Source organism: Indicator indicator, chromosome 1 (assembly GCF_027791375.1).
Source record: "Indicator indicator isolate 239-I01 chromosome 1, UM_Iind_1.1, whole genome shotgun sequence".
Lineage (NCBI taxonomy): Eukaryota > Metazoa > Chordata > Aves > Piciformes > Indicatoridae > Indicator > Indicator indicator.
In genome coordinates, this window is record NC_072010.1 from 2,910,951 (window position 1) to 2,916,950 (window position 6,000).

Below are 6,000 nucleotides of genomic sequence, written 5' to 3' on the forward strand. Positions count from 1 at the left end.
CAGATTTGATGAGGCAACAGCTTCTTGGCAGCACAAAAGGTCTGCTCAGAGAGTGTAGCCTTCTGCATTTATTTGACTAATGCAGGTTGTGTTGTGTAAAAGCAAGGGGGGAAAGCAATCTGGAAGGCTAAGTAAATGAGGTTGTAAGGAAAAAAAAAAATACAGCAAACTCAGCAGGGTTTGCAAAAGCTTAGGTGGACCTTAAGCATATAACAGCAGGCACCAGTACAGGTTAGAGGCTGCCCTGCTGGAAAGCAGCTCCACAGAGAAAGACCTTGGAGTGCTGGTGGGCAGCAAGTTCTGCATGGGACAGCAATGTGCTCTTGTGGCCAAGAGAGCCAATGGGATCCTGGGATGCATCAGGAAAGGTGTGTCCAGCAGGGCTAGGGAAGTTCTTCTCCCTCTCTACTCTGCCCTGCTGAGACCACACCTGGAATCCTGTGTCCAGTTTTGGGCTCCCCAGTTCAAGAGAGACAGAGACCTGCTGGAGAGAATCCCAGGGAGAGCCAGGAGGATGCTTAGGGGACTTGAGCATCTCCCCTATGAAGAGAGATTGAGAGCCCTGGGGCTGGTTAGCCTGGAGAAGAGGAGGCTGAGAGGGGATCTGATCAATGCCTATCAATATCTGAGGGGTGAGTGTCAAGTGGAGGGGGCCAGGCTCTTATCAGTGGTTCACAGTGATAAGCCAAGGAACAATGGAGACAAACTTGAACAGAGATTTCATCTCAACAAGAGGAGAAATTTCTTTGCAGTGAGGGTGACAGAGCCCTGGAACAGGCTGCCCAGGGGGGTTGTGGAGTCTCCTTCTCTGGAGACTTTCCAAACCCACCTGGATGCATTCCTGTTTGGACTACCCTAAGTGATCCTGCTCTGGCAGGGGGGTTGGACCTGCTGATCTCTGGAGCTCCCTTCCAACCTCTGATGTACTCTGATGCTGTGATATTGTAGTCTGGGGGATGGGGGAGAAGCCCTCCCTGAAGAATTAGGGGACCTCAACACCATGTATGCACTGCCTGAGCCTGCACTGGCCACATTTAAAGTTAGAATCAGAGCATTAAAGAATTGGTTTGATTGAAAAATACCTTTAAGAACATCGAGGCCAACCATTCTCTAACTCCACCAAGTCTGCTGCTAAACCATGTCCTTCAGCACCACATCTCTGCATCTTTTAAACACCTCCAGGGATGGGGATTCAACCACCCCCCAGGGCAGCCTGTTCCAGTGTTGGAGAACCCTTTCAGTGAAGAAGTTCATTCCAATATCCAACCTAAACCTCCCCTGGCACAGCTTGAGACCATTTCCTCTCATCCTATTACTTATTACAGGGAGAAGAGACTGATCCCCACCTCACTGCAACTTTCCTTCAGGTAGTTGTAGTGAGTGAGAAAGTCCCCCCTGAGCCTCCTTTTCCTCTTCTCCAGTCTAACCAACCCCAGGTCCCCCAGGTGCTCCTCACCAGCCCTGATCTCCAGACCCTTCACCAGCTTCACTGCTGTTCTCTGGACTCACTCCAGCACCTCAATGTCTTTCTTGTAGTCACATTCTCCTCAGAATTTCTGATCATAGAATCCTAGAATCAGTCAGGGTTGGAAGGGACCACAAGGATCAGCCAGTTCCAACCCCCCTGCCATGGCCAGGGACACCTCACACTACATCAGGCTGCCCACAGCCTCATCCAGCCTGGCTGCAAACACCTCCAGGGATGGGGCCTCAACCCCTGGACAACCCATTCCAGGCTCTCACCACTCTCATGGGGAAGAACTTCTCCCTCAAAGGCATCTCTGATCAAGGCATCTCTGTTCTGTAAAACATCAAAGATGTGTTTCCAGGTGGTTTGGGTGTGGTGCTTGGGGCTTTGGTTTAGGGGGTGAGCCTTGCAGAGTAGGTTGGACTTGCTGATCCTGGGGGTCTTTTCCAACCTGAATGTTTCTGTGATTCTGTGATAAAGAAGAGGAGGATCAAGGCACACAGGATGCCATCAGCGTCACTGTCATGGCATGACTGGTGTGTGATGGGAGCACCTGCACGACACAGGTGGCAACCAGCAGCCTCCTCAGCTGGGTGGGATCCTTGCTGCTTTTCCCAGCAGATGACAAAAAGGTGTACCCAGAGCTTTTAGAAATGGTGCTGGAGTCCATCTGACAAACTGGCAGCCATGAAAAACTACTGGAGTCAAAAGCTCCCTTTGAAAAGAGTACATTTGGGAACATCTCCTTCTCCTGCACGCTCCTTTTGGCTATGTTACAGCATTTTCCCCTAAAATATAAACCTTGCAGGAGGAGGAAGGGACAGAAGGAGGAAGGGAGAGAAGGAGGAAGGGGCAGAAGCCAAACTCTAGTTGCTGCAAGGGAAAAGAAAAAAACCCCAAAGGTTGATTTCTGAGGAGCTGCACCCAAGTCAAGGCTCTTGTGGACTTCCAAACAGCTGCATTGTGGTTCAGGGGTTAGACAACGATGCTCAGCACCTCGTGGGGCTGGCACAAAGAATCAGCTCTCTGTTGTTTTCTCCCACACCCTCAGCTCCACCTCTCCAGCCAGTCTGTACTGCAGCAAATAAATCTTGATTGTGCTAATGGTTTTATGCTCTCCCAGTGTTGGGAGCTAAGCCCGGATGGAGCTGAGCTGTAGAGGTGACCTCTCTAATTGATACTCAGGCAACTTCTTCAGGCTCTGTAATCTGAGACAGTCCAGGAGCAGAAGTTGAGAGTTGGCTTCCTCACCAACTGCAGGAGTCAGCAGAAGTGCTGGAGTTGCTGCATGCTGGTGTTGGGGTCAAGGTTAGGCTGACAAGCAATACAGAGAAAGAAACACCCTAGGAGCCTCCAGGACATGTTCCTGCAGAAGGAGAGTGGGAGAGAGGGAAAACATCACAGAATGACAGAAACATCCAGGTTGGAAAAGACCCTCAGGATCACCAAGTCCAACCCACAACCCTACTCTACAAGGCTCACCCCTAAACCATAGCCCCAAGCACCACATCCAAACCACATTCAAACACAGCCAGGCTTGGGGACTCAACCACCTCCCTGCCCAGCACATTCCAGTGTCTGACCACTCTTGCTGGGAAAATAGGTTTCCTACTGTCCAGTCTAAACCTACCCAGTGGCAGCTTGAGGCCATTCCCTCTTGTTCTATCACTAATTACCTGTGAGAAGAGACCAGCACCAACCTCTCCACAATGTCCTTTCAGGTAGTTGTAGACAGCAATGAGGTCTCTACTCAGCCTCCTCTTTTCCAAACTAACCATCCCCAGCTCCTTCAGTTGCTCTTCATCAGATTTACTCTCTAGACCTTTCCCCAGCTTCCTTGCCCTCCTCTGCACTGGCTCCAGCACCTCCACATCTCTCTTGGATTGAGGTGCTCAAAACTGGACACAATACTCAAGGTGTGGCCTCACCAGAGCTGAGTCCAAGGGGACAAACCTCTCCCTGCTCCTGCTGGACACATTTCTAATCCCAGCCAGGATGCCTTTGGCTTTCTTGGCTACCTGGGCACACTGCTGACTCCTATTCAGCTGCTTATCCATTAGAACCCCCAGATCCCTTTCTGCCAGACAGCCTTGGAAATGGTGGGGAGCTTCCCAGATGATAAGTTCCCCTGGGTGATAGTAATGGAAGCATGGATGCATGGATCCTGCTGCAGGTAGGTGAAAAGACTGTTGGGACACATGGTCATCCTGGCAAATTATCCTCATCCCCTCTGCAATTCCTATTTCCTTGAGATGCAATGGATGTGGGTGGCCAGCCCACAGGTCCTGGTGAGTGTGGGAGATAACTCAGTCAGAAATACATTGCACAACATGAGGAAATCCCTGGGGAAAATTGTTCTTTCAGCTCCACTGCTGGCTCAGCTTACTGTCTTGTCTTGTAGGGAATCATCTGAGTCATCTTTACAAAGGCCTGTAGTGACAGGATGAGGGACAATGGTTTCACACTAGAGAAGAGGAGATTTAGATTGGGTGTTAGGAACAAGTTTTGCACCATGAGGGTAGTGGAACACTACAACAGGTTGGCCAGGGAGGTAGTTGGGGCTCAGTCCCTGGGGATGTCCAAGGTGAGTCTCAACAGGGCTCTGGGCAGCCTGATCTAGTTGGGGATGTCCCTGCTGACTGCAGAGGGGGTTGGACTGGATGACCTTTGGAGGTCCCTTCCAGACCATTCAATGATTCTGTTCCTTTTCTTCTCTAAACTATCAATATCAATGATCTTTGCCATCCTCTGGGAGCTGTGTTCTATATCCATGGTAGCAAGGACTTGGTCATGAGATCCAACATTTGCCTTCTCCTCCTCCCAAGACCTGGCTACTCCAAAAGCCAAGGAGGGCAATTCAAAAGTGACATTTGAGGATCATGGCCTGGAAGGTCAAAGTCTCTTCTGGCACAGGAACTGGGTGGTGCTTTGATGTATCCAATGGTCAGTTAGGCAGCAGGGAAACAAGGAGAACCTCAAACCACAGCAGAGTTTGCTAAGATCTGCTGAAGAAAACCAAACCTTGCCTCTCTGTGAGGCCTTCAGGAGCAAGCCACCAGTCTGCACAGTGAGGGTGACTGGAAGGAGAGGGAAGCTCTTAGAATCAGAGAATCAGTCAGGGTTGGAAAGGACCACAAGGATCATCTAGTTCCAACCCCCCTGCCATGGGCAGGGACACCTCACACTAGGTGTGAGCAAAGCTCTGTCTCAGTTACACCAACCTAAATTCCACCCAGCCCAGCAATGATTTAGGCTTGTGAAGCCCAGATCAGAATCTGTCCTGGTATCACAAGCTGCTTATCTGCCAGCAGAGTCATGTGGAAGAGCCTTATGTGCAGCTCTGCCTGGATGTGCAGCTCTGCCTGGATGTGCAGCTCTGCCTGGATGTGCTCTTGGGAGCTGCTGCAAATGGGAGCTTCAGATGTCTCTGCTGAAAGCTGAAAGCAAAGATGGTGACAGAAGGGGGGGGGGGGGGGGGAAGGTGTAATTTTTTGTGTGTGTGTGTGTGTCTCTGGGGTGAAGAAGAGCATTAGCAGGAAAATTGCCTAAAAAGCTGTTGGCAAACCCATTTGGAGTCAGCATTTGTGAGGGCAGCTTCTGACCTGACACAAATAAAGAGCAGCTGAGAGGACTACACTGCCATTTGCTCCATTCCTTCCTCTGTGCTCCAGGGAATGTGGGACTGCTGGCAGCCCGTTTGCTCTTCTCACCATGGAAAACCCCATGGAACAGTCAAGGTCATCAACTGAACTCCTAGAATGTTCTCTGCTCCCAAGAGGAGGTGCACCCCTGCCAAAGCATCACCTCCAGCTGAGTGGTTGTGGCTGAAAGTCCTGGAGAATGTGTGGCCAGGAAATTGTGTTGACCTCCAAGCACTCCAGTGCTGCTTGGGTGATGAGAAACCCTGGCAAGGTGGCTCTTGGCCAGCACCTTTCTGTGCTGATGTCTCAGGGCTCTGGCAGAAGGCAGCACCTGTAGGTTGTTCCTGAATGACCCCCACCTGGTCCTGGCTGAAGGCAACACCTGTAGGTTGTTCCTGAATGACCCCACCTGGTCCTGGCATTCTGCTGGGGATTTCAGGAAAGCCTCTGTGCTCTCTTCAGTTGAGGAGGAACATCAGGACCGTGGTGCTGGGAGTTATCTGCTTGTTTTCTGGATCAGCCCAGCAGAAGACTGGAGAGCAGGTAAGATGGAGCTTTACCACTCAGTCCTCTGCTGTTCTTAGGTCCATCAGCTTCTGCCTGCAAGCCTTGAAACTTTGAGACTTGCTCTGCTCTGCTGGGAGGATGGGTTCAGGCTTTTTGAAAGCCCAGGAAGGCAAGGTCCATGCCACACTTGGCTCTTGCAGCCCAGAGGCATTCTGGTGGGTTAAGAGGGTGGGAAGAGCTCACATCTGTGTTCCCTAAGCTGGTCTGCAGGTGACATCTCCCCATCCTGCACAGCAGTTTAGCTGTTCAGCCACCTGGTGCAAGCCCAGCTGAGGTGTAGCCAGGACACTTCCCCCAACCTCAGCTCCTAGAGTGTAGGTTATC